Below are 20,796 nucleotides of genomic sequence, written 5' to 3'. Positions count from 1 at the left end.
ATGCAGTCTACACCAAAGAAAAAAAATGAATAATTCAATCAAACTGTGCATAGTCTCTAAGGCAATAAATCTATTGCACTTAAAGAAACGAAGGGTAATTACCGCTATAGAATTAGAATAAGGCCAGAGCGCGCAGGGATCCCAGGGTCTGTAAACTCCACGGTCAAATAAAGTTTCATTTATTTAATCCTTTGACAACCCCAATGTAAACTAAAGGGGAGGATCAGAACTTATTCCGGTTGGGTTTGAGAATGCTTGAAGTGAATGTTATAAAAGCAGAGCGCCCGTGATCTGTGACAAACACAATGCAAGGGAGTAGAAGTGTTTCACTGCATCACCTCCAGGGTCCGTTCCCCCCTCCCTAATGAAGAGCAGACCACACTCCCACTTCCACCGGCTCCTGCTGCTCGCTGCAAGTGCAGCGGGGATCGCTGGCAGCCAGCAGCCGCCTTACCTGCTCCCGAGCGCCAGCACAGCCTGACAAAAACTCAGGGGAACCGGCAATTTTGTTCCACGCTCTGGCGAAGAGAAGCCTCGGGGGATTTGCACCGGCAAGGATTGCCTCGAAACGCTGCCCCTGAGTCGCGGATGTGTGCGGGGCTGAGGCGGGGGACTGCCCGCCGGGGGCGGGGGGAGCCCGGCGAGAGCGGAGCCCGGCGGGGCGGGCGAGGCGGCGCTGCCGGAGCGCGGTGACGGACCGGCCGGGGCGGGAGGCAGGAGCCGCGCCGCTCCCGCTCCTGCCTCGCAGGCTGCTCCCTCGGCTCGGAGGTAAGATGACTCTACATTGTGTTTGTCCCCCCACGGGTACCCCCGGGTGACAGGGGTGCGCTGCCCTGCTAACGAGGGCGGTGGCTCGGGGCTATGGCTCAGCTCCTTGTGCCCGAACCGAGCCGGAGCTTAACGTCGGCATCTGCTGCTTTACACTCTCCATCACATTCTTTGCAAACTTCTCCTGGGGGGCTGGGGGAGGAGTGAGACTGAGAGGGGGAGGGGAACACTAACCCCAGGTGAGACCGTGCTCTTCAGATGCCGCAGACCCTCGCTCCGATGCCGCTGGGCTCTGCGCCGACCGGGGAGGCTGAAACACCTTCCGCCGGCGCGGAGCATCGCGCACCTCCCGTCCCTGCGCCGCTGTAGCAGCGGTTTGATTTATCCGAAACATCACCGGGACTGTGATTCCAACGAAGGCAGAGCGGAGCGCGCTCCCGGCTGCCCGCGCCCGGGCCTGTCCATGTGCTTACCGCGCCACCGTGAGGCGGGCGCGGGCCCCGCACCGAGCGCCCGCTGCGCTCCCGGGGCAGCCGAACGCGCCGCGGCCGCGGGGACCCCGCCGAGGGCGGACGGGGGGCGGGCAGCCCGCAGCCCCGGGGGCTCCGGGTCAGGGTACGCCGCTGCCTCCCGCCCGCTCTCACAGGCCGGAGAAAGACGGGGAGAATTTAAGGAGAATTGAGGGAGATGGGAATACACAAAAAGAAAGCCCGCACTGGTGTTTTCTTTAACCCCCTGCCCCGAGACTTTCTACCTCCTTCGCCTGTCTCGGCGTCGCTGGGCGCTCCCCAGGGGAGCGGGGTGAGTAGGGCAGAGCGTATCTCGGCCCGCTCGTCCCGCCGGCACCACTCCAGTAAAACCCCTCCGACCCCCCTGCTGGAAGGCAGTGTCCCCTCGGAGCGTGTGCCAGGGAGCACTGCTGGCTCCTCTGCCCAGCCTCCTTCCCCGGCCAAAATCAGGCCAGTTGCACTGCCCGGGTTTTCCTGGAAGATTTTCCTTCTCCAGTCTTTTGGTTGATTTCAAGTTTGAGGCTGGGGTTTTGGTTAGTTTTATATTAATGGAAGGGGAATGGGAAAAAAGAAAAGAAGACTGGGCTGTCACCACCCACGGACAGCACCTGGGGTGACACTGCTAAAAGTTGTGGACAAGGCTCAGCACAATGTGTTTCTTACGCACGCTCCAGGCATGCAAAAGCTATGGGAATGGATCTACTGTAGGAGACAGATCCATTTATATAGGGGCACAACACATCACTTACCTCTCACAAAAAGATTTAACCCAGAAGGGGGTTCCTCTCAGGAGGCTTTTAGCAGCTGGTGGAAAGCATCCTAGCTACTGGAAAGCATCCATCATGTCAGGGCATCCTGGCACCCAGAAAAGCACTGACTGCACCGGCAAGGTTGAAGTCACTTAACTCCTAGCTACTAGTTGCACTGGCGGAGTAAGCTCCGCAGATGAACCATGAGAACACTAATAACAGGCTCCAAAAAATGGCAATTACATTCAGCTATGATTAGGAATCACCTCAAGATTGGATACCTGATGCTTTTCATGTATAGCTTAAGGGTAGAAAAACAGTAGTATGACTGTGGATGGTGCAAACATTTCCACTGAAGTGCATCTGCTGCTCCTAATCTGGGAATTTCACCTAACAGCTGGATTTGCCTGTTTGTCATCTTAATCATTTTTCTACTCCCATCTCTGTACAACAGAATGACCATAAAACACCGCTAACATACAAAAAAAGCAGCTCGAGATTAACAGTGATTTTAAATGTACTCTTTCAGAAGCAACCCAAAGCCAAGCAAGAGATGTTTAAAGCAATCATCACTCATACTAAGGCATCTCTTCCTTGAGCGTGCACCTGCGTAGCCTCACATATTATACCAATTTTCCCAGCTTCAGCTGGGAATAGCAGAACTTGTCTTGTGAATGGAAGGACAGGAAGATCTATGTCAGGTAGAGCTATACCCGCACGCACGTTTGAGGGGCTGGGAGGGGACTCGTGCTACAGAACCCCCTTACAGCCCACAGCAGCCCTATTTTATATTCCAGCCCAGAGTAAGCTCTAGGCCAGTGGTGAACATGAAGGTTGCTGAGGATCTCAGTGACAGAAAGCCCTTGCTAAAACATGATGACTGCAATCCCCTATCAGCACACCACGGTGCTTTTATTTTCTCACTGGCAACGTCCCATTCTGACAGCACATGCTGGAATTCAACAGAGCATGGACAGATTTTCTATTGTAACACTGCAATTATTCCATCAGTTTATTTTTGTTTCATACACCCACCCCCCTCAAATAAAAAATAACCCCACAGCAAAGCACAGTTTTCAAAGTCCCTGACTGAGCTATTGCACTACAAACAAAATACTGAGTAAAAAGAAATAAAAACAAACAAACAAAAAGACCCAAATAAAACCAAACAAAAATATCGAAAAACAACCACGAAGGATAGAATAAATAAACAAAGCTGTCTTTGACCTGAAGGCTGGCCCACACTGCAAATAAATGTATTACCACTTAGCCACATATACATGCCACATGAACAGAAATAAAAGAATCCTCAAGATAGGCCAATGATTTTGTATTTTATATTACTACCACTGTGCACCCATAAATTGCATTTAAGATGTTCCTTCGGGTTTGTGACAATATGGCCTTATCCTGCAAGCTCATGTCACTGCCAGTTTTTTCATCCAGAAGCTCAAGTCCTGTGCATGTAAAGTGCATGCTTCTTATAAAGAGAATCTGAATGATGATGCCAGAAAGGATTAACAGTTTAGAAAATAACAAGACAAGAGGTTAAAATGTCTGCAAAGAAATGTTGGGGTACAGAGTTGTTTCAAGCTGTCCAATTTCACTTGGAGCTTATAAGTATCATGGCATATCCCACATGGGTAGTATGGCCATGTCCTCCCTCCTCTCCTCTCCTCTTCAGGCACTTCACATTTTCTTACCCAAATATGCAGTAGTATCTTCTTGCAACAAAATTGACTAAGAAGCAGATCACTGTATAAATCTTTCAAAACATGTTTAAATATAGCTTAGTAAACCGGGAAGGTTGGGCAGAAACTGCTGAAAGCATTCATACCGGTAAAACTGAAATGTGACATGATCTCAACGTACTCCAACATTCGATTATATGAAACGTTTTTCCAGTGTAATATCAGATTTAAGACTGAAGTGAAGTAAATGCGATTCGACTGTTTTGGAATCTTCCTAAGACAAATGACTGAAACATCAAGGTGTTTTATTTCCTATTTAGATCAATGATCAATAAGTCTTATACATGAGAATCACACATTTTGAATAGAAAACACACTTTTTTAATAAGTGCAAGTTAGACTGAATAAAATGACTATGTTTGGAGAGCAAAGCTCACTGTTTTTTAAGTCGTTGCAATCTATATAATTATGAAGTAACTTGAACAAGGCATCTTACATTGGTCCTAAATTTTTTACTCAAGTAAAACACTCATTGATTCCAACATGAGTGTTGCCTGAGTAATAGAGTTCCCTGTCAAACTGTTAAAATCAGCTAACTTCTAAAAGCCTGCAGATTGGTGGAATAACGTGATTATACTAAAGGTATGTATTTAATACGGAAAAAAAATATTCAAGTTACATTTCACATTTACAATAAAACAAGGCAGTAATATAAGTAAATATTTTTAAGGGGTTTATAACTCTGTGCCTGGTCCTGAAGACACTTAAGCTTGTGACTTTATTTATGTAAGTCATGCCAGTGAATAAGTGCTCTCATGTCACAAGCATTTGAGGTTTAACATCTAGGACAATAGAAATAGGAATAAATTGCCTTTAAATATTCCACTAGCAAACCAAGACTGGTTTTTGCAGTGGATTGCACTGTAGGAGTTATTTTGGAATGTTGTATTTAAAAGTTTGTGAGTGGTGTTATACATTCTATCTGTTTTGAGTGAATAAGCTCATCATCAACGTTACATAGCAGAGTTAGATTTTAAAAAGGTTCTCATAGAAAACCAGAATTCCTTCACAAAAAACCAACATCAGACAAACGAAAAATACTGACATACACCTTTTTCTGATTTTTTTAAATGAAGTATTGAAAGCTTCATTCTAATAAGAATATTAAGTAAATAAATGTTAACTCTACTCAGTGCTATTAGCATAGTTGAAATAGTAGTTTATAAATTTTTGAGAGCATCAGCATCATGATATGGTTGTCATAGAAACTGCAACAATATGTCATTTCAATTAATTTTACATGCAGTGATGCTGAGGTCCGTGTAACAATTCTTTTAGGAAGTTCTAGAAGTAAATATTGAATAGCAGGAATAAAAACATTAATAGGTAATTGTACTCTTCAATTATTACTTAATTAACAAAACAGGGAGAAATCTAAATTATTCTAAAATAATGACTGTGCTGGGGGAATTAGTTAAGCAGACTTTGACTTCAAAACACCAAAATTAAAGACAAAAGCTATGGAAACATCCAAACTTTAAGTGAAAATGTATCTTTTCCCAAATGAAGCAGATTTGGAAAAAAAAATGTAAAAAAAGATTTATTCCTGATCAAGAAATATAAAACATGAAATAGTTTTAAATCATCAATGTTCCTTTTGTGTGTGTGAGAACCAAAAAGTCAAATGTTACAAATTCAGGACCATAATACAAGATTTTAAAAAAAGCTTTAAAGGTAGGAAATGTAACATGAATAGATTTATTTTTCCTGTATAATGCAGCTACTGTGTGTTATGAATGCTACCTTAAGTAAATCATTGCCAGACACACTCAACATTAATGACTTGATTACTAGAACAGAAAAGCTAACCAAAATAAAGGCAGTGTTTCTAAAAAAATAATAATTGTATTGTAGTAGTGTGAATTTTTTACTTATTATTTTTTATGTTATAGGGCAGCAGAAACATATACTCCTGTTTTCTTATTGCATTTGTATGATACAATACCTAACCTGATAGTTGATATATGAAAGAAAATACTGAGCAGACCGTAATGAGAAAAAAAAATTAGATTTTCAACACATTTTATACAGCAATCAATAATTACATAGTATATTTTGTTTAAATTTACTGAGTTGCCACAGAGACTAGAATGTGCAAGACCTTTCAAACCGAGATGTGAAACAAGCTGTTTGTAAGTAAATAAAAACTACCCATATTAAAAAAAAAAATTAAAAAGAAAAAAGAAGAAAGCCCCTAGCCTACGGAAGCTATCTGCAGTGAGAAAGGAGAAGCATCTAGAGCCCTCCTTTCTGATAGGATTAAGGAATGCTACAAAAGAAGCATTTAAATCTCTAGTTTTCCCTGACAATTAACAATGAAAAGCAGATGTTTACAAAGCTATTTTACATGCTCGTTTATAAGATGCTAAAAGATGGTTTGTGGATGGTAAGAAGGAAGAGCTGGATAACTGCTTGTCTGGTGTATATTTAAAAGCATTTTCATTGGCTCAGTTATTGTTAATAATGAAAGAAACACTTTGTGCTGTATAGCTGTGACTATAGAAAACTGCCGTCGTAAAGTCCTCAACAAACTCTTAAGATGCAATTTACAAAGATAATAATAACACAGAATTATTTCACTTCTCTGAATGCTACACATTTGCATACCAGGACTGTGTACAATATACTCATAATGCACATTCATAACAACAAGGACTTCTTAACATTGCAACAGCACAAGATCTGTGCATTAAAAATCTACAGTTCCAAGTTTTCCTTTTTGGTGGGAAACCATTTGTATAAACCAGATGCTCTGCATCTACTCAGAGAAAGCTCACGTTCAGTTCTACACCTTTATTGAATGGGATCATATCAAGAAAATTACAAAACAACGTAAGGTAGCAGCAATATTAATAAATTCCTCCTCATACAGAGACATGGCCAATTAAGTTTTCACGCAAATTTGAGCAGAAGTCTGGTCTATAACTGTGAGTCAGGAGATGTGGGCTCTATTCCTGGCTGTGCTACAAACCTACAGAGTGTTTCTGAACAAGTCACTTACACCAAGTCACTTGAGTAGAAAAAATGCTAAGAATGCCTGTGTCGAGCTCAATTTAGACAGATCCATATCTGCTTCTGTCAGATGCGTGCGAATGTGGGCATATTTCCCTAAAAACCTGGGGCCTACCCTTTTTGGACTTTGCATCTTAGCCTGTTTCTCTGCATGGAGGGAGCCTGTTGGGGGACTTAATTCATGAGAGACTCCTCACACACCAACTATATTTATGCATAACAAGATTCCCATTAAAAGCCCCAGCCTCACTTGCTTCACGCATACATTTCACTTCACACATTTGTAGGAGTCCCGTTTACTCTAATAGGATTATTCACTCTCTATAATTCTGGGCGTCTAAACTTCTGCAGTATCAGGAACTAAGTTAATGGAACAGATAATGTGTAGAAATACTCAAAGTTAGTAATGTGCTTCAGCCTTCACACTTACAATCCTGCATCACATTTGATAGAAGGATTTTTAAATATTGCTATTACAATGTTCAGGTACAAGTAAGACAATGCATAGCTGACTTGACATTTTAAATTTTTGAATTATTATCATATTTACATTCTCAAAACAAACAAAGCTCTCTTTGCAAAGTGTCAAATAATTCCAAAATCTGAAGTTCTAATCATAAAAGGCCCTCATAAATCACCTGTGTTTTGCCACCATCCAAGCTGCTTTTGGTGTCTGCCTCAGCCACTGAATAAATTCTAATTTTTGTTAATGCTTATGTTATTCCTACTACTTCTCCAGTTGTGAATGAATATATTACACTAAAGTACAAAAATATTTAATTCATATTAGTTGGCCAGATTTCATTTCCTCGATGGACTCTTCCGCAACTCAGACTTCCCCTCTCCGGGACACTCTCTTGGACTAAAATTGTGCTACATGCATAATGATATGCAAAGTAGGTCAAGTTTCCAATGTGCAGCTACAGCCCTCCTTAACTTCACCCAAATGGATATTGCTCACATGGTGAAAACTAAACATGCATAGAAATGTTTACAGAATCGGGGCTGAAAGTAGCAAACAGTCTTCCCGCCTTGGAAGGATTTTTACCATAACACAAATTATTTACACAGAAATCTAACAGTAAGGGGTAATTGAAAATATTTTGTCTACCTTTCAACAAAACACCATGAGGAAAATACCTTCCCAGCAGCTGTTATTGGTAAGGCAGAAGGGGACAAAAGAAGGAAACAGCTTCTCCCTCAGTCAGTAACAGCCTGTGCTGGTGCTGCACTACTGCCAAGTACCAAACCGGCTAATAAAACAGAGCTCACAACTGCCCACTTTTTCTAGTACCACATACCCCAGCCCAGAAAACACAAAAGGTATCCTCCCTTCTCCCTCCCCTCCTTCCCACAGAAATCACACTCCTGGCTGGATCCTTGACTGCTGGCCTGCCACAACCACAGAGGAGGGGATACAATCTGACTCTGTCTCAGTATTTTGCCGTTATTTTAATTTGATGGTATTTTAATAATATGGAGCGGTTAGACTCCTCAGACTGCCATCTGAAATGTTGGTGACTAAGAATTCTGTTCTGGGGAGGTTCTTTCTTTCCTTTTTTCAAAAATTTTTCTTCTCTTCTGGTTTGAACATTTCTTTCAATTAGCTTTCTCATTTAAGCAATAGAAAGGTATGCCCAAAGTTAGCATTATAGGGTTGGGGTTTTTTTTCAATTAACTTAGGAAATGTTTACGGTGTTCATCAAAGGAGCTCATGTTCCTAGAAGTTGGAATTAAAAGGAAAAACATGTTAAGCAAAAAGAGAGCACTTTATAATCAGTATGGTCACACACACCCCAGATCTCCAACTCGTATAGTCAGCAAGCAATCATTTATTTAGTATGGCAATTTTCCACTTAAGCACTGAAACCTCAACCTCGATTGTAAAGCAGTATTCAGGGGGTCATAGCTTCTGCCTTTGCTTTTCTTGTCCTTTCTAGAGCTTAGAGTTGCAAAGGAAATTTGTTATCTTATGGTTTTTTTAATGTACAAAAGTGGGGAGAGCTGAGTGCGGTGTAGCAGCGTATTAGATTTGAATGCACACCTTTATCACATTCACACATGACAAACCTTTTATAGAACATCCTCCACAGTCGTGTTCAGCACAGGGAGCAGTTCCTGAAAAATGACGCAAAATTCTGACACACTTCCTAAAGTTCTGGATCAAAGGAAGTGAAAGAGGGATTTGTCGAGGCCTATTTAATGAGTCTGAGGAAGGAAAACACTAAAATCTGTGGTTTAAATGTAATAAACTATACCAAATCCTTTTTTCAATTCGAAAAAACTCATCCCTCTCCTAAAACAGTATTTGGCACACTTGTTTTCCAAGAGTGAAATTCAAACTTTTCAAAGCCCTTACATAAGGAACTTGCTTCTTTTTATTCAAAAAATTAATGAACGATACAAATCCTTTGATTTACAGAGAAGCTTTTTTTTTGTGGAGAATATTAAGAGATTTTACTGTTGATATTTCCACATTAATATACATTATTTATCTCCACAGGGTGGCGAAAAAGAGAAAATTGCAAAGACTTACTGGGTGGCAGGAAGTGGGATTCACTATAATCAACAGCAGCAGGGGACTCTTTGAGGTTGTGTTGCAAGATATATTCAAGACTTTAGCAGAAAGAAAATAATTGCATTTAATATTGTGCTGGTGGGAAATAACATATGTTCAATCTTTTCCAGCTTTTACACTTACAGTTAGATTTCGACTCCTGCCCTTTTGATGCAGAGATACTACTCCTTAAAATCTGGATTTTTTTTTAAATTATTATTTTTAAACACACTTATGCAGAGAATATCCTGTTATTAGCCAGCTAGAGTTTTATGCTACTTGCAAATTTTACTTCAAAAATTTACTGAGGTTTCATGAACATATTCAGTGGACTAAATAAATAGCTCTATGTTCAATAAGCAAGCTATTGCCAAAACACAGTAGAGTTTCCATCATTATTTTATTTTAGATTTTTCTTTAATGTAAAACCAAAAGATTATATATTTTGTCAGATGTTTGCTTAAAATTTCATTCTGGTTCAAATCACTACATTTCTTAGAAATTCAGAACTTCTTAAAAATGGGTGTAGTTCTGTCTATGTAAAGAGTAAGTAATAAGTTGATGAAATATTTGCAGTTAGCTAATACAAAAAAGCTGACAGTCATATAAAGATTTTCCACACTTGAAGGGAATAAAAATTTGTGCATATGATAATTGAGCCTCAATCTTAGTTTATAGCTCATAAAAGTTCAGGAAATTAAAAGTAGCTGTCTAGTTTAAGCTAATTGTGCTCAATAAAGAATTCCTTTATAATCGAATACATACACACAGAGAGGTATCACCATAGCAGATTTCAATATTGCCTGGTTTGCCCATGAAGGAGAAGAGAAACTGGCACTGGAAAAGTCTGTCCCTTTTTCCCACCTTAAAAAGGATGTAGAAACAATTCACTTAGGCTAGATATCAGTATTTTAAAGACTGAGGCAAGTGAGATGCCTTCCAACTTGCACAATAATTGCAACTCTTGTCTAGCCTTACTGTTTACCTTTAGTCATTCCCTGCTGTGTGCTACTCCAGAATGGGTGTCTCGGGGCAGGTCATCACCTGTGTAAAAGGCTAAAGGGACAGTCATCATTTACACCATATGCCAATAAGATCAGCCTATTCCTTCCCTATGAATTTAGCTGCACACTTAAGGGAACCATATGAAATTATTTTTCAATGAAAATCTGTTAAAGTTGTAATTTTTTTTCATAACCCTATTGCTTTATTGATTTTCTCTGTAAATACAAATGGAATTACATGCATATATGAGTAAAAACACGTAACAGATTTCTGGAATATGAAAGATGCCAGACCTGGACTTTATATTGACAAGGGCTTACAGGTGGCTACAAAAAGACTCAAACTGGGAGCTATGTGTGGGAGGAGGAGGTGGGGGAGAACAATCTTCCAATCAAGAAGAGTCTTCTTAAAAGCCATGTCAAGGCTAAACAGGTTGGTTCATTGGCAAAATGTTATACGCTATATATGTACTTCACAAGCTGCAATTCCACAGTTACTTTACATGGCTTAATGGCTGGCATTTATTTTTTTTACTTTTTACTTTTTTAAAAAAATATTTACTTTTCTTGCTCCATCCTCACTGCCAGCAGTAACATAACATGGCTCCATGTTCTGTCAGCTGAAGCAACTGCTGTGGGTTTGGGAGGCAGGGAGAGGGGAGTCTGGTGTGATTTGGAGTAGTGCAGCCACACAAATACTAGTGCTGGCCCCAGGGGGAACAGCGGTAGGGAATGGGTGCTGGTGTGGAGATCAACCCAGAGAAAAGGTGGAACTACAGCCTGCGGGTGGCATCCGATGGCACCTTAAATCTACAAAGAATTCAGGTCGTCACAGCTTCGTCTAGCAACCAAGGCTTTCTATTCTTTCCCTTGCCTCAGCACTAACACCCACGTAAGTTTGCAGGAGCCAGCCCAGGGAGGCTGCTCGTCTGTAAGCTAACCCCACAAAGGGAAAAAAAAAAAAAAAAAGAAAATAACTATGAAACAAAAAAACTTTTCAGCCAGATCTGCTCCAAGGCGCAACTCACAGAAGGATCAGACAAGAGCCAGTGCCAGCACAGTGCAGAAGGTGGAAACACAGAGCCACAGCCAATAGAGAAGAGGACAAGGCAGCCCAAACTTAGATCAACTCCAGCTGTGATGGACCCAGAGCCGGAGCCAGCCTGACCGCTTAGAAGCTTCCTAAAACCTCTGCACTTCCCCTAAAAACACCGAGATAGAATGAGTAAGTACATGGAGTTTAAATTACCAAGATACCAGAGAAATAAAATCAGGATTCTTACTTAAACACTGAACAGGTCAAGAAGCAAGAAAAAGCCCTCATGGTCTTAAAGATATCTAGCAGAGTTTCTGTAGGGTGTGACAGGCCAGGAAAAATCCTTCCTGAGCTACACAGATCATACATGTGAGCAAATTTCTCCTTTCTAAGCCTTCATTGCGACGATGAGAAGACAAGGTAGAGACCGTTTGAGAAGGATTGAAAAAAGACTGAAACCAAAAATAGTAGGAGCTAGCATTTGGAAAATTAATAGTGTGGAAGACAGCACGTTTTTTCTCTGTGCAAATATCTAAATTCTGCCATTCCACACCCACAAAATATGAATATTTTCTTGCTTGAGGGTATGTAAGTTTTTAGAACAAACAGATTTATCTGGCTAACTAACTTTGTAAGGGTAAGTACATACACATGATGAAGTGTTGGACAACCAAATTTAAAAGAAAGGAGAAGAATACTTAGGAAATATAAAGTCAAGAACAAGATTTCTAATATTACACTCACACTGTAAATAAAACAGACAAAGTCTAATATGTTGACTACAGTAACATTATTAAGAAAAAAATCTCTGTAAAAGCTAAATTTGGTAATTGCAGACAAAAGCTGCAGGGAAGCTACAAATGATTGGTGTGTTAATTCCTAAAAGAGAATAGGCTATTTGGAAGTACATAAATAAACAGGTATTAGTCAGTAGGTTTAGCTTTCCTATTGAAGATTGTACTAGTTGGAAGGAAAGATAAAATCTGTCACTGATTTAGGAGAAAATACCTAAAAAACTTTAGAGAAGTTTATATTGACCATATACTTGCCAAAAAGGCCCAGAATGAAGAATTCTAGCAGACAACAAGGTGACACATGGATTGTTCCCAGATATACATTGACTAGCAGGCAGGTCTTTGAATCTAACTAGGATAAATCAGTATTTACACATACTTTTGTGCTCCCACTCCCTGTCTTCTGCTGATAACTTAGGAAATCAGTATAAATTATTTGCAGACACAAAAAGAGATGTCCTAAAGGTAAGTAGTGTACTCAAGGTATGTTAAAGGTTAACACAACCACATTCTGGAGGACAGCACTGGAGAGCAGTGTAAAGGATACTTCAAGGAGAAAACGCTGGAAATCAGCTATCAGATGAATTCAAAGAAGAGAAAAAAGAGCAAAAGTCATTCACATGCAATCAATACGCTTTCAGATTCGGAGAATTATTGGATAACAGATTTTTAGAAATAAAAGTTTCTCAAAAATAAAAGTTTCATGTGTTATGTCCTCTGGTCCTATGTACAGTTATTGAGGAGAGGGAAGGTAAGGAACTCAACTTTTAAAGCTTTGATTACTGGCCTGCCCTGGCTGAGATAATAAAAGCAAAGTTTGGTTAATCCAATTTGGATGTATATTGATTTGTTGTTGTTGTTAGCAGCATTGCTCTGCTGTACTTTCTGCCTTCTTGAGCAAGCAGAAAGAAACCTGGGAAGGGAGAAATGCATGGCATGGGGAAGAAGAATAGGATGGCATCCCTGAGGATGGGAAAATGGGCTCTGATGATACAGCTACAAAAACACCTGTAAATCCCATGTCTTTCCACTCAGCTTTGTTTATACATATTTGGTAGAAGTCCTCAAAAGTGGATTTTTGTTAGTCAAGCAGATCAAGTCCATTGAACTCAAACTGTAGGAGCACAGCTGAAGGATTCAACCGCTCTTAGTGGATGGACTTAATTAGAATCAACATCTGATTCATTAGATTCTATATATATCCTTAGGGAATTTGTCAGAAACAAGGCATTTTTTAATTGTTATAAAAACAAAAAAAACAAAACCCAAGAAGCAAAACAAAAAGCAATGAGGCACAAGTTTTTTCTTAACAGTAGATACATGAATAAGAATATAAGGACCACAGAATGTATTTCCCATGTACATTAGTTTAACCTAGAAACTACAACTCTTGCCTAAGCCAGTCTCCACAGAGTGGAGATTTTAACCAATACTTTCTTTAATCAGTAGGTGTAGATAAGACAACTGTGTACCTTTGAGGGCAGCCTGGAACTGCTGTCGTCAGAGCAGATGATCCAGGCAATGTTTGTCAATTATCCCATGCTGTGTGCCACAGGGCTGTTCAATCCAGCATGCTTCCTCACAGTCCTGCCATCACAACAAATTATGATACACATACAGGAAACTTTACTATAATACAGTTATGAACCAACCACTTTAATTTAATGGAGCACATATAGTATCCCAAAACAGGAACACATTTCTTACCTTAAAATGTTATTACAAGTGGGCAGAAATCACTGGTCTCCTTTTGTAATGAGTTCATGATATCAAATGTCCTCTTTATTGAATGTTAGTCACTGGGAAAATTCATGGGTGATCAGGAGTCTTTTAAAATCTGCTGGCTTGTCACTCATCTCCTGTAATACCTTAAGAAATATGTCCTTGCCTGAGTAGATGCTTTTGTACCATAAAAAGGAAGCAATAAACCCCCCCAAAACACAGTGAATTAAAGATCTGCAAATGCATATCAGTACAGCAAATATAAATTGCCTTACTGTATTAATTGCCTTATTTTAGTATTATAAAAACTTTAAAGTAGTTAAAGGGCCCTGGAAACCAAGGTTGCCTTTTTTTTTTTAACAGACTGGAGCCATCTTCAACTCATCCAAAATCCTAGCTCTCCAGCGGAAAGACAGATAAAAGGTTAAATCATTAGAGAAACAAAGAGTAATCCAAACAAATTCTTTCATCCTAAATTGTCACCAGGATTACAAATCAAATAATTACAATGCAAGAATATGAACTGAGTTGTTTATAGGCAATGTGCAAATTTAGAACTGCTCTACAGTGAAGGTTATTTTTTTATTCACACTGTCCTGGACTAGAACCTCTTTTCCTGCACAACTGTTAGAAGTCCTGCAAGTGTACATACACTCTGCATGTTTCTCAGGAATTACAGATATGAGCATTTGAAGTTAAGAATTCTCAATTAAATTATAAATAGTTACATACTATCTTTTGGTGTCTTTCTTACAATTTCAAAGTTATTTTAAAACACAGTACTTACCTATTTACACATTGAAAAGTTGTACTTTAAAATGGAAACAGTTATGGTTCCAATCTGCTACTCACAACATAGAAAAATAACAGATATACATAATTCCAGTAGGCACTGTAATTTATTATTTTATCCTTTACCAAGAAAAATATTTTCAGGCAGGTTTTTCTGACCAGAAGTTTATGAACTAAAGTTGGAAAGGTGGTTCTATAAGCCAAGTAAACAATTTCACTATCAATGAATTTCTCCCTTGCTTCCAAGGATCTATTGCACACAGAGACTTCATTAAAGCAGCTTGCAAAAAAAAAAAAAAAATTGTTCAACATATTTGCCTTTCATGTTGCAACTTAATTTACTTCAGTATGTTATCACACACTTCCAAATAAGAAATCTTAAATTTAGAATTCATTACTTTTTTCACCAACAAAAAAAATATAAATAACTTTAAAAGTCATTGTTCTTTTAATATGATAAATATTAATTTTATTGATAAAAATTAATTATATTGTTTTCCCAGAACAAGAAAACCACCATCAAAGAAAAAAATAGCCATTGTCTGCATATTAATTTTATTACACATGTAAAAGATTGTTGTCTCTGTTCATTTGCTCAACTGCTCAACAGTCAGAATTCATTTTTATCAGCCCAACAAAATAAATTCAGTCCCTTTTAGCTGTGATACAAAATGACCAAAGACTAGACAAGCCCAACTCACAACTGCATCCCATTCTACCAGGCACTACTCATAGACAGAAGATACACAATAAAAGACAGATTCTATCCTGAAAAGTCCAAAGTTTAACAGACAAGAGAAACAGAAGGCATGAGGAAAGGATGTAATGTCTAAATAAAGGTGTGGAATGTGGGGAAAAGAGAAGGTAAGAAAATGGCTATATGGTCACAGCCATTACATTACACACACATACATTTGCATTCCTACAGAGATATATAGATATATGTATATTTATATGCATGAAGACACAAGAAGACAAATACATACATAGAATATACACACTGATGATTTTACTTCCTGAAGAAATCCAAACACTTTGGAAAAAAAGAAAAACACCTTGCTCAACCACACTCATAATGCATGGTCATAAATTTTACTATAAACTTTTTTCCCAAGAAAAACCTTTGTTCAGATTTCCTATCATACAAACTAAATATTTTTGTTCTATCTGAAAAATAGATATATCTTTTTGTGTAAGTGTCTTAACATTTATAACCAGAAAGCAAAAACAATGCTCAGCTTTCTAACACAAGTGAAATTAGTGCCTATTAAAAGAGAAGCTAATAGGGACCAGCACAGAAAAAAAATGAAACTGGGTTTCTTCATGGTCTTTCTCACACACCTCTTGCTATGCCAGTCTGTGCAACGCTCTCTTTCATTGGCTGTTTGTCTAATCCTAATCCTTGCCTCCATGCAAGAAGACACGAGTTTTGTGGCAGTCAAAGCAAAACTGATCACTAGTACAAGATGTATGCTCAGAGAAGGGCAAAACACTCATGGAAAAAGGAAAATCAAAGATTTCCAAGATCTAGCACCACCCTTCAACATGACTTCAGACAAAGCTCCCCTGCTTACCTCAGTGTTGTAATCTTTGACCAACATCTCTGTCCCATTTCAAACTCGCACAGGTATCACCATTAGAGTCACCAAGCTGCTGCAGAGACCACAAAGTGATAGTTTTAAATAAAGGCAATACTGTTTAGCAGGGATGCTAGATGAGATAAATGATTTATTCTGCTGAGCTCCACAGAGATGTACTAGAGCCACGAGCATCCTGAAAGAATTCTGCACCTGCCTAAATTCAGAAAAATCTTCCAACAAACGGTAAGATTTTATTTTAGGTGTAATCTATCTTTTTTCTTCTGCTGTATTTCTGCAAGCATACTTGCCCACCATTTTACTTTAACTATCACCAAATTATATGTTTTGTTGTTCTGTCCGGTAGAGATTTTGTCATTCTTATTGTTGCCAGAACAATAAACAGCTCCAAATAAGTTCCCCTTACACAGCCTTGGACATGCTAAAAACTTACCTCTTAAAGTCTGATCACACATGAATTGTATTTGAACTTTGTCAGTCCTTAAAGCAGAAAGTTTTCATTTTTCCTGACAGAAACACAAGAAAATATAGATTGAAAAATTTATTAAAAAAAAGAAAAATAAGACACATCACTTAAACACAGAATTAAATGTATTTCTCAGTGGCAGTCAAGGAGAACACTCTGAATGCTCATTTAAAACAGAAAGTATATATGAAATATATACATGAAATATAATGCATAGACTTGTCAAACAGAAGGAATATTATAACAGCAGATCCAGGCCTGTTCCTTTTTTACTTTCACTAGTCCACAGTTCTCCTGATTTGCATTAACAAGACTGCTGCCACTGGTAAGTCTCTTTGCATTTGACATGAAAATTAACAGAAGACTAATTTTAGGAATATTATAAACATACTTCTAGAAGTATATCACAGGGTTTTTTCAATATGCAAAACCTTTTCCTCCTGAATACCAAGGAGAAAACCTTCATGCATATAAATATTCATTCATTTTCTAAGTTCCTCTTTAAAAGTCTAATTCCCCCACATTTCTCGGTTTTGGGACAGCTGGCCATCAATACTGAACAGAGGGCTGAAATTGTTAAAATTAAATTGAAATTGTTAAAATTAAAATGAAATTGTTAAAAGGCTTTCTGGAATGAATGTCTCCTAAATCAAATATTAGAGCATTTCCCTGAGTTTATAACATGCAGTATAGCCCAATGGCTTGTTCATTGCAGTAAATTCCCTTCTCTTCTGTTTTCAAGTTCCTTTTTTCTATTTGGTACACATTTGTGTCTATTCCTGTTCTTATAACACAGAATATATGGTAAGAGCTTATCCAAGAAACACTTCATGGTAAGAGATGATCCAATAAACACTTTTTAAAATGTCCTAAAATAAGTTACACAGATCACAAAGCACCCAAATAAATGGTTATTGCATTGAAGCACTCAGCATCTTTAACACTGTCCACAGCAAACCAAAGTTGTTTGAACAGTTGAAAATGCAGAGAGCAGCCTATATTGGTCCATCTCAAACACAACTGCTTAAGCAGCATGTCTTCACTGTGGTTTCCAGATTCACTAAGCAGAGATTCCTGGGAGACACCACTTTTTTGGAAGAGCAGCATTGCCCACTATGAACTGTCTTTCAAATCTCAACACTTAGTGGAGCCATACTGTACCTTTAAAGGTAACTACATGCACCTTTCAAAGATATTAAAACACATCTTGTAGCAGCCCACCGAGTGCTGCCAAAACGCCCTTGCTGTATCTACATGTGCTGTACCTACAGAGAAACAGAGATACAAAACGAGGTCTTGATTTATCCCACACACAAAAACCATCTTTCACATAACTGCAAGGAAAACTCTGACCTCTCTAGTCCCTATGCCTTAACCGCTTGACCAACACAGACACCCACATACCCTCCTTAGTAATTATTTCCTAAGAAATAAACGTAGCTCAGTTGCAAAACTGTAGCATAGATAGACTGAAATAATTCTTCAGCTGCTTGTACTTACAGATATAAACAGTACACAGCTCATAATCCACCTGCAGTTTTCAGAAGGTTTTGATGTCAATGCTGTTCAAACACATCCTCTAAAATGTTGAGTCTATAATCCCTCAATATGTGTCAGATAAAGGATTTCTTATTGATTTGAGGTCAGGATTTCAGCATAATGAAACTCATGCAAACTTAAGGCTTTTTATGTTGTTTCTTTTCCTTTGTCTGGCTACTCCCTTTCCACTTTTAAACACGCAATCTGTGATCCACGAGACTTAGGAAAAAATCCTAAACTGTTTTCCTTGTAATTCAGTACATCCAGATAAAACCATGCTAGAAGGTTATTATTGATGCCTTGTTTGCTCATGCTATTCTCACAATCTATTATATGTAATCCCTGGATATTCTGAAGAATCATTGCTAGAATTATAGAACCTTTGTTTGAACTTAAAGTTTTGGTGAGTGAAAGGTATCTGCTAATAGAAGACAAGCTTGGGAAAAACCTGGAGAAAACTGTATTTCCTTACTGCTACTATTTTTGCAAACTAGCCACAAAAATATCATCCTAGGTAACCTCAACAAATTGGTTCAGGTGCCTAAGGTTAATATTCACAGTGTTTTCCTGGGACATATCTTGCCCTCCTTAACACATCCAGTGCTGCATCATTAACTCATTAAGTTTATTTAAAAACCCAACTTCCTATTTGTGTGATAGGCTGCAGCTAACAGTCTGTTTTGTAAACTGAGCAAGTTTATTCTTGGTCTGTGTTCATGCAATGTTGAAGATTTGTCTACATACAAAAGTTATGCCTAATTACACTGATTTAATTTAATCAGCTCAAGCCCTGTACTGTGATGAGATCATAAGGTTGCTTTCTACATGTGAAGTTCCTCAGTGGGGAAGACGGACACGACCCTTCTACACTACTAAAGTTGCATCCACATGCTGGCTACACCTGCACAGTACTTCAATAAAACATTTACAGCCAAAGTATTTACACTGCTCTAGAACCTGTATTTTGAACACAACACATTTCTGAAAGAGTGCACGGCCCTTAGAAATTTTGGTAAGAGGAATTTTACTAGGAATTGAAATACTCTTTTTTGATGTGCATTATTTGAGAGCTGATGGAAAGTTTCAGATATAATAGTCAGTCCCTAGTCTGAATTCTGGCAGAACCAACTTCCTGAGCTTCTGTAGCATCCAGATAGCTGAGAAGGTGTTGCAGTTTCCACTGTGAACAATCCCTAACTTTGGATGCTTTTAAATAGCACTCAGGATGCATTTCTATTTGTTGCTTAGAAAACTGAAAAACTGAAGTTGCAAAGTCACCTGAGTCAACATAACCTAGTAAATATTTGAAATTTTAAAAAGTGCTGAAAATATTTCAGAATTTTTTTCAATTTAGGATGAGATTCTTTTCAGCAGATTGCAAAATGCAATGGCTCTTTGTTTCATGGTAACACTGAACTATAAACCAATGTGAAACATTAATAATTTTAAATCTTATTAATGGAAACACCTAATCAGAATACTTAATCATTGACAACATTGTTATTTTTGTAATTAAACAGAATCTCTATTCTAGGGCACTAGGAACTGAGGAAAAATAGCATTTAAGTATTGTGGTGGTCAGCTATTATAAAGCCCTGGAATACGTAGCTTCATTAATGGAACTTCAACAGGTAGAAAATGTTTTAATAAACAGATTGCTCTGTAAGCAGTGGAAATGTTCATAGTGTGGCTACCATGTGATTTTCTGCAAAGCAATCCTCTACTATAATAAAAAGTACCAAATAAAAACATTATTAACTCCATGGACATAATGACAGAAACATTTACATGCTAGCAGACTGTAAAAGCAGTATATTATAGACTCTTGGATTACTTGGGGACAAGGTTATGGAATATCCTATGTGAGTTTTCAGTGCTGGATAAATAACATCATTTGCATGTGGGAATTTTTAGGTATAATATTATTTCCTCACAACATTCCTGTAGATTCAGAGACAAAAACACAACAAAAAGTAAGATTTTTGTACATATATATACATATACACACACATATATACACAAATCACAGCGTGCATGAAAAAGACTATGTTCTCTTACTCATGTATTATATAAAGATTATAGATGCATATTCCCTTACAAATTGAATATCTTATGAAATTCGGTATAAGATAGTGAAAATACAGATGGAGCATTTAGGCTTCTCTCTCAATTCTTGTTATCGTCCATAAAGCAAAAATTGTCTGAAATGGCCAAACCTGTCTACAACAGACACAGCTTTTTAAACTGGATAAATGAAAGATACACGTGGCCCAAAAACTTTCATGTTATAAATCACTCCAGAAATAACGATGGATTTATAGCTCCCTCTCAAAAGTGCAGACAAGCACTAGTCTGATCCAAACCCTTGGGATCAGGCAGGTGGCCTGATATACCCTCACTCCAGACTGTTTGGATCCACCCAAGCATCAGCACTGAAAGTTACTAGCAAGGCATAAAGCATCTGGAACTGTAGCATATTTACTATTGTTCATATTTGAA

General features: G+C 38.5%; 1 protein-coding gene across 6 annotated transcripts in view; it reads right to left on the bottom strand.

The window, feature by feature from the left end:
- Positions 1 to 548, bottom strand: part of SOX6 (SRY-box transcription factor 6) — a 373,678-nt gene extending 373,130 nt beyond the window's left edge. For 5 of the 6 annotated variants that reach the window (XM_032112416.1, XM_032112420.1, XM_032112422.1 and 2 more), the window contains exon 1: positions 455 to 546. The gene's annotated coding sequence lies outside the window, so the exon portion shown is untranslated. Of the gene's footprint in view, positions 1 to 454 lie in introns of all 6 variants that reach the window. The other variant, XM_032112424.1, reaches the window with a different exon arrangement.
- Positions 549 to 20,796: the final 20,248 nt, after the last annotated feature.

This window comes from Corvus moneduloides, chromosome 6, assembly GCF_009650955.1.
Source record: "Corvus moneduloides isolate bCorMon1 chromosome 6, bCorMon1.pri, whole genome shotgun sequence".
NCBI lineage: Eukaryota > Metazoa > Chordata > Aves > Passeriformes > Corvidae > Corvus > Corvus moneduloides.
The sequence above is the reverse complement of the archived record's forward strand: the minus strand, read 5'-3'. Positions and strand labels throughout refer to the sequence as shown.